This window comes from Sapajus apella, unplaced genomic scaffold (genome assembly GCF_009761245.1).
Source record: "Sapajus apella isolate SASKATOON/1434 unplaced genomic scaffold, GSC_monkey_1.0 scaffold1, whole genome shotgun sequence".
Lineage (NCBI taxonomy): Eukaryota > Metazoa > Chordata > Mammalia > Primates > Cebidae > Sapajus > Sapajus apella.
This window is the reverse complement of record NW_022436941.1, coordinates 38127998-38137004: the sequence shown is the minus strand read 5'-3', so window position 1 is coordinate 38137004 and position 9007 is coordinate 38127998.

Here is a 9007-nt window from a genome sequence, read left to right as displayed (position 1 = left end):
ACTTTAGATTCTGGGGTACATGGGAAGAACACACACATGTTCTTCACATGTACCCCAGAATCTAAAGTGCAATAGATACATACATGGCAATGTGGTTTGCTGCCTCCATCCCCATCACCTGTATCTGGCATTTCTCCACGTTATCCCTCCCCAACTTCCTATCCCCCACTGTACCTCCCCTAGTGCCCTCCAACAGACCTCAGTGTGTGATGTTCCCCTCCCTGTGCCCATGTGTTCTCAATGTTCAACACCCGCCTATGAGTGAGAACATACAGTGTTTGATTTTCTGTTCTTGTGTCAGTTTGCTGAGAATTATGGTTTCCAGGTTCACCCATGTCCCTATAAAGGACACCAACTCATCATTTTTTATGGCTGCATAGTATTCCATCCTTCTACTTTCTATCTTTATGAGTGCAACTGTTTTATTTTTGTCTTTCACAAATAAATGAGACCATGTAACATTTGTCTTTGTGTGTCTGGTTTCTTTCACTTAACATAATGACCTCCAGTTCTATCTAAGTTGTTGCAAATGACAGAACCTCATTTTTTTTCCACTCTAACCAGTTTATTATTTCAAAGAATTGGAAAAACAAAATTTTCCAGTAATAGGGGATTAAAAGAGTAAACAAGGTATGCCCCTTCTTTGGAACTACAGACGTTTTTTAAAAATGGGATGTACGAAGAATTTTTTATCAAAATATAAACTTTAAAAATGAACAAGACATCAATATACATGGAGATATTAACATTTTTCTTTTTCCCCCCATTTTTCCTTTTTTTTTAAATTTTACTTTACATTCTGGGGAACATGTGCGGATCTTGCAGGATTGTTACATAGGTATACACATGCCATGGTGATTTGCTGCTTTCATCCCCCACCACCTACATTAGGTATTTTTCCTAACCTCATTCTTTTTATGGCTGAACAGTACTCTATTGTATATATGTACTATATTTTCTCTTCCATTCATCTGTTAGTGGATGCTTAGGTTGCTTCCAAATATTGGCCATTGTGAATAGTGCTTCAGTAAACATGGTAGTACAGATGTCTCTTTGATATACTGATTTTCTATCCTTTGGGTATATACCTCGCAATGGGATTGCAGAATTGTATGGTAGCTCTATTTTTAGTATTTTGAGAAACTTCCAAACTGTTCTCCATAGTGGTTGTACTAATTTACATCTCCACCAAAAGTGTAACAGGGTTCTTTTTTCCCACATTCTCACGAGTGTTTGTTATTGCCTGCCTTTTGAATAAAATTTATTTTAACATGGGTGAGATTATAATCATTGTAGTTGTGATTTGCATGTCTCTATTATCAATGATGTTGAGCATCTTTTCACATACCTGTTTGGCATTTGTATGTTTCTTTTAAGAAATGTCTATTCAAATCTTTTGTCAATTTTTTTGTTGGATTATTAGATTTTTTTCCCATAGAGTTGTTTGAGCTCTTTATATATTCTGGTTAGTAATCCCTTGTCAGATGGGTAATTTGCAAATATTTTCTCCTTCTGTGGGTTGTCTCTGCGCTTTGTTGATTGTTTCTTTTGCTGTGCAAAGCTTTTAAACTTGACATGATCCCACTTGTCCATTTTTGCTTTGGTTGCCTGTTGCTTGTGACGTATTACTCAAGAATTTTTTGCCCAGTCCAATGTCCAGGAGAGTTTCACCAAAGTTTTCTCATAGTAGTTTCACTGTTTGAGGCATAGATTTAAGTCTCTATTCCATTTTGATTTGATTTTTGTACAAGGTGAGAAATAGGGGTCTAGTTTCATTTTTCTGCACCACTATAGATGTATGAATTTATTTCTGAATTTTCCTTCCTGTTCCTCTAGTCTATCTGTCTGTTTTTGCCAGTAAAATGCCATTTTGGTTATTATAACTCTGTAGTATAATTTGAAGTCCGGTAATGTTATTGCTCTAATTTTTTTTTTTCTTTTTGCTTAGAATAGCTTTGGATATTATGGCTTTTTTGTTGTTTCATATAAATTTTAGGCTAGTTTTTTCTATTTCTGTGAGGAATATAATTGGTATTTTGATAAGAATTTCATTGAATCTGTAGATTGCTTAGAACATTTTAAATAATATTGATTCTTCCAATTCATGAACATGGAATATTATCCACTTTTTTTCCTGCATCCTGTTTCTTTTATCAATGTTTTATAGTTTTCATTGTGGAGATTTTTCATTTGTTTGGTTAAATTAATCTCTAGGTACTTTATTTTATTTGTATTTATTATAAATGAAATTACTTTCTTGATTTATTTTTCTGATTGTTTGCTGTTGGCATGTAAAAATGCTACAGATTTTTATATTGATTGTGTGTCCTGTAACTCTGCTGAATTTGTTGATCTATTCTAATCATTTATTTGTGGAGTCTTCAGATTTTTCCAAACATAAGATTATATTATCTGAACACAGGGATAATTTGACTTCCTTTCCAATTCATATGCCCTTTATTTCGTTCTCTTGTCTGATTGTTCTAGCTTGGACTTCCACTACTATGTTGAATAATTTTGGTGAAAGTGGAATTCTTGTCATGTTCCAGATTGTAAATGAAATGCTCTCAGCTTTTCTCAATTCAGTATGATACTAGCTGTGGGACTGTTATATATGACTTTTACGATGTTGAGGTATATTCATTCTATACCTAGATTTTTAGAGTTTTCATATTGAAGTGGTGTTAAATTTTATCAAATGTTTTTTCAGCATCAGTTGAAATAATTATATGGTATTTGTCCTTCATTTTGTCAATATGATGTATCACATTTATTGATTTGCATATGCTGAACTATCTTTGCATTCCTGGGCCAAATCCCATTAGGTCCTGATAAATAATCCTTTTAATGTGTTATTGAATTTTATTTGCTAGTATTTTGTTGAGGATTTTTGCTTCAATATTCATCAGGGATATTGGCCTGTAGTTTTCTTTTTTTTAATGAGTCTTTGACTGATTTAGGGTAATACTAACCTTGTAGAACGACTTTGGAAGTGCTGCCTCCTGCTCTATTTTTTTTTTTTTTTTTTTGAATAGCACAAGAAAGATTGATATTCGTTTTTTAAATATTTGGTAGAATTAGGCAGTTAAGCCATTGGGTCCTAAGATTATCTTTGCTGGAACACTTTATTATGGCTTTGATATCATTACTTCTTGGTCGGCTCAGGTTTTGGGTTTCTTCATGGTTCAATCTCGGCAGGTTGTATGTGTTACGTATCTGGGAGTTTATCCATTTCTTCTAGATTTTTCAATTTACTGAAATATAGATGTTCATAGTAGCCACCAATGATTCTTTGAATTTCTACTACATCAATTGTAATGTCTCTTTTAATCTTTGACTCTATTTATTTGGATATTCACTTTTTTTTTCTTAGTCTGGCTACAGATTTGTCAATTTTGTTGATCTGTTCAAAAAACCTATGATTTGTGTCATTGATCTTTTGTATTTTTTTCATTTCAAATTCATTTATTTCTGCTCTGATCCTTATTCTTTCTTTTCTTACCTTTCATTAATAGCAAAAACATTGATTGCTTTTGCACCAACCTGATATTTATTTAGTTTTTCTTCTTTTTATATGTAGCTGCTTATTGCTCTAAATTTCTCTCTTAGTACTACTTTTGCTGTATCCCATAGATTTTGGAATGTGGTATTTCCATTATCATTTTTGTCAATTTTTCATTTTTAAAAATTTCTTCATTATCCCACTGATCATTCAGGAGCATATTGTTTAATTTTCATGTTTTTGCATAGCTACCAAAATTCCTCTTGTTACTGATTTCTCATTTTATTCCATTGTGGTTAGAGAAAATACTTGCTATAATTTCAATTTTTAAAAATGTTTTAAGACTTTTTTGTGATGTAACATATAGTCTATCCTTCAGAATAATCCATGTGCTGAGAAAAAAAAAAAGAGTATTCTGCAGCCATTGGGTGAAATGTTCTGTAAATATCTGTTAGATCCCTTTGGTCTATACTGCAGATTAAGACCAGTGTTTCTTTGTTGATTTCCTGTCTGGAAGATCTATCCGATGCTGAAAGTGGAGTGTTGAAGTCTCCAGAGTCTCCAGCTATCATTGCATTGGGGTCAATATCTCTCTTTAGGCCTAATAATATTTGCTTTATATATCTGGATACTCCAGTGTTGGATGCATATATGTTTACAATTGTTATAATCTCTTGCTGAATTGACCCCACTATTATTACGTAATAACCTTCTTTGTCTCTTCTTATAGTTTTTGTCTTGAGCTCTATTTGGTTTAATGTAAGTAGAGCTACTCCTGCTCTTTTGTGGTTTCTTTTGGCATGGAATATATTTTTTCATCACTTTATTTTCAGTCTATGTGTGTCTTTACAAATGAAGTGTGTTTCCTAAGGCAATACATCATTAGGTCTTTTTGTTGTTGTTGTTGTTGTTACCCATCAGCCACTCTATGTGTCTTTATTGTAGAGTTTAGTCCATTTATGTATTATTGATAAGTAAGGATTTATTCCTGCCATTTTGTTGTTTTCTGGTTGTTTTGTGATTTCCTTTTTCTTTTTTCTTTCCTTCTTGTCTTTCATCTTTTAATGAAGATGGCTTTCTTTGGTTGTAGGATTTAATTTCTTGCTTTTTATTTTTTTGTGTATCTATTAGTCAGATTCTCTAGAGGGACAGAAATAATAGTATATACATATATATTCATATGTAGATGTGTGTTTATAAAGAAATATTGACTCAAACAATCATAAGTTGAGGTCCCACAATAGGCTGTCTGCAAGCCGAGAAGCAAGGAAACCACTCCGGGTCCCAAAACCTCAGAAGTAGGTGAGCTGACAGTGCAGCCTTCAGTCTAGTTGAAGGTTCAAGAGTGCCAAAGCTGACAAACTTGGAGCTTGATGTTCAAGGGCAGAAAGCATTCAGCACAGGAGAAAAATGGAAGCAAGAAGACTCAGCCAGTCTAGTCTTTCCACGTTCTTCTGACTGCTTTTTATTCTGTCCACACTGGCAGCTGATTAAATTTTACCCACCCAGATTAAGAGTGGGTCTGCCTTTCCCAGTCCACTGACCCAAATGTTAATCGTTCACATCACTCTCACAGGCACACCCAGAAATGATACTTTGTATCCTTCAATCCAATCAAGTTGACAATATTAACTATCACAAGTCCCCCTTTTGTCCACGTGAACCCATACACACCTCCTGAAATCATACTAATCTTCAAATAAAGACAATAATATGGTTATAATTATGCATAATGTAATACAGCTATACTTTGTGCAACCAAAGATTGGTGCTATTACACAAAGTTAACAACACTTAAAAGCTGACTTGAAGTCAATAAATCTTATGTCACATGATAAAGGAAAAAGAAAGAAAATAAAATGAAGATATTGTCTTAGTACAAGTGTATACAGTATCCATTATGCATTTTTTAACTTGAGGTTACCATGAGTCTTGCAAATACTATTTGAAAACACATTATTTTAACCTGATAACAACTTAACGCTGCTTGCATAAACAAACAAGCAAAAAGAAAACTAATAAAAACTTTACACTTTAACTTCATCCCCTTTATTTGTAATATTTTGTTGTTGCTATTTATATGATCTATTTATATGACTTATATTTATATGATTATATGATACATTTATATGATCTATTTATATATTGTTTCTATTTATATCTTATTGTACTGTTTATGTCTTGAAAGTTGTAGTTATTGTTTTTGATTGGCTAATCTTTTAGTCTTTCTACTTAAAAGATAAGAGTATAGTTACCTTCCACAGCACACCACAGTTAGTCTGTGTTTTATCTGTGTACTTCCTATTACCAGTGAGTTTTGTACCTTCAGATGATTTCTTATTGCCCATTAACATCATTTTCTTTCAGATTGAAGTACTCTGTTTAATTCCTTTAGCATTGCTTGTAGGACAAATTTGGTGTTAATAAAATCCCTCAGCTTTTGTCTAGAAAAGTTTTTTTGTTGTTGTTTTGTTTTGTCTCCTCAGGGTCTTGCTTTGTCACCCAGGCTAGAGTGCAGTGACATGAGCTTGGCTCACTGAAACACCTGCCTCTCAGACTCAAGCAATACTCCCACATCAGCCTTTCAAGTAGCTGGAACCACAGGCATTCACCACCATGCCCAGCTAATTCTGTATTTTTAGTGGAGATGTGGTTTCACTATTTCACTACATTGTTCAGGCTGGTCTCAAACTCCTGGGTTCAAGTGCTCTGCCCACCTCAGCCACCCAAAGTGCTGAGATTATAGGCATGGGCCTCCATGTCTGGCTTCTTCTTCAGGTTTTAAGTATATTTTCATCAGATATACTATTCTATGGTAAAGGATTTTTCCTTCAGCATTTTAAATATGTCATGCCACTCTCTCGGCCTGTAATGTTTCCAGTGAAAATGTCTGTTGCCAGACATATTGAAGCTCTATTGTACGTTATTTGGTTATTTGTTTCTTTTCTTTTTTTTTTTATTTTTTTTTTTTTTTTGAATTGTTTTTTTTTCCTTGACTTTTGGGAGTTTAATTATTAAATGTGTTGAGGTTAAATTTTCTTGGTGTTCTATAACCTCCTTGTAATTGAATATTGGTATCTTTCTCTAGCTTTGGGGAGTTCTCTATTATCATCCCTTTGAATAAACTTTCTACACCTGTTTCTTTCTCTACCTCCTATTTAAAGCCAATAACTGTTAGATTTGCCCTTTTGAGTCTATTTTCTAGATCTTGTATTTATGCTTTATTCTTTTTATTCTTTTCTCTTTTGTCTCATCTATGTAGTTTCAAATAGCCTGTCTTCAATCTCACTATTTCTTTCTTCTGCTTGATCAGTCTGCTATTAAGAGACTCTGAAGGGTTCTTCAGTCTGTCAATTGTATTTTTCCACTCAAGAATTTCTTGATTCTTTTTAGTTATATCAGTCTTTTTGTTAAATATATCTGATAAAATTCTGAATTCGTTCTCTATGTTATCTTGAATTCCTTGAGTTTCCTCAAAACAGCTATTTTGAATTCTCTGTCTGAAAGAGCACATGTCTCTTTTTCTCCAGAATTGGTCCCTTGTACCTTTTGTAGGTCTTTATTATTTGTTGAGGTCATTTTGTTTTGTTTTGTTTTTTTCTGGATAATCTTGATGCTCGTGGATGTCTATCACTATCTAGGGCATTTAAGAGTTAGGTAGTTATGGTAGTTTCACTGTCTGAGCTTGCTTGTACCCGTTCTTCTTGAGAAGGCTTTCCAGGCATTCATAAGAACTTGTGTGTTGTGACCTAAGCCTTAACTGCTTTAAGGGGCACCTGAAGTGCAGTAACACGGTGGTTCTTGCAGCCTTGCAGATGTACTACTTTGGTGGTCTTGGATAAGGTCAAGGTGTATTATCTGGATAACCAGAAGATGCTTTTGTTCTCTTTCTTTACTTTCTCCCAAACAAGCATAGTGTCTCTCTGTGCTGGGCCATCTAGAGTGACACAGGTATCCCTGTTGCTACCACCACTGAAAATGTGCTGGGTCAGACATGAAGCCAGCATAGCACCTGGTCTTCCCCAGGGCCTTATGTAAGCACTACCTGGCTACCACTTATGTTTGTTCAAAACCCTACAGCAGTATGATCAGAAGGTGGTAAAGTCAGTTGGGTTTGTGTTTTTTCTTTCGGGGCAGCGAGTTTCAGTAGGTACTAGGTGGGCCCAGAGGTGTCACGTGGGAGCCAGGGACTGGCGTCAATAAACAGAAATCTATTTGGTGCTCTATCTATTTGAATGCACCTGAACTGGCATTCAAACCAGAAGATACAGTCCTTGCCACTCTTACGTCTCCTTTCTATATGCAGAGGAGCCTTTTTCTGTGGCCACCACCTCCACAAGTCCATGGGGAGTATTTGTAGGTTACTGCCAATGGCCCTTAAGGCCAAGCGCTCTTTAATCAGCTTGTGGTGAATGCTGCCAGGCCTGGGACTCACCATTCAGAGAAGTTACCTCCCCTCTGGCCAAGAGTAGGCCCCAAAATTCCATCCAATATCCAAGGCCTGAAATCAGGGACTATATGAGCCTGCTTGGTGCTATATACCAATGTAGCTAAGCTGTTGCCTAAGGTGCAAGACAAAGTACCCTTTATTTTTCCATTTGCCTTTCTCAAGTGGAAGGAATCTCTCACTGTAGCCACCATAGTTGGAAATGTGCTGGGTTTCCCCTACACCAGTACATCTCAGAGTCTCACCCAAGTTTCATAGCATAGTACATGGGTATCACTGATGGTTATTCAGGGCCCAAAGACTCTTTACTCATCAGGTGATGGATTCTGCTAGGACTGGGTCCTTCCATTCAAGGAAGTAGTTCAGTTCTCTTCTGGCCTCTAGTGCATCTAGAAATGTCATCCCGGAGCTAGGTCCTGAAATAGAGGCTACCTGACTCTACCTGGTGCCTTATACTACTGTGGCTGAGCTGGTATCCAAAATGCAAGACAAAGTGCTCCTTATTCTTCTCTCTCCTCTTCTCAAGTGGTAGGAAGAGCTCTTTTTTTTTCTTTTGTTTTTTTTTTTTTTTTTTGTAGCCATGAGCTGTGATGCCTAGGGTTGTGGGAGCAGTGGTGCAAGCACTCCCTTAGTCACTCTGGCTGGTGTCTCAGTTGGTTGCATACCCCCAAGTGCACTGGCCTCAAGTTCAGCCCAGCACTGGAACTTGCCTAGGATTTGCAGTGCTTGTGAACTAGGCTACTTTTCAAGTTTACTTTGGACCCCAAAGCATTTTAGCCCACACTTGTGAGGCTTACTGGAACTCAAGTTTGTATAACTGAAACAGGCAATTCCTCTCTGGCTAGGGACAGTCTAAATCCTTCCTCTGTGGTCATACACCAGTTTCACTTTCTGCTGCAATGGGGCAGCATTGAATTCAGTGTAGTCCCACAATCACTGCACTCTCCCTCTCTCAAGTGCACATATTCTCTCTTCATGCCACACAACCATTGCCAGTGGATGGAGGAGGGGTGGCATTGGCAATTCAAGACTGTCTTTTCAAGCCTTTTCAAGGCCTC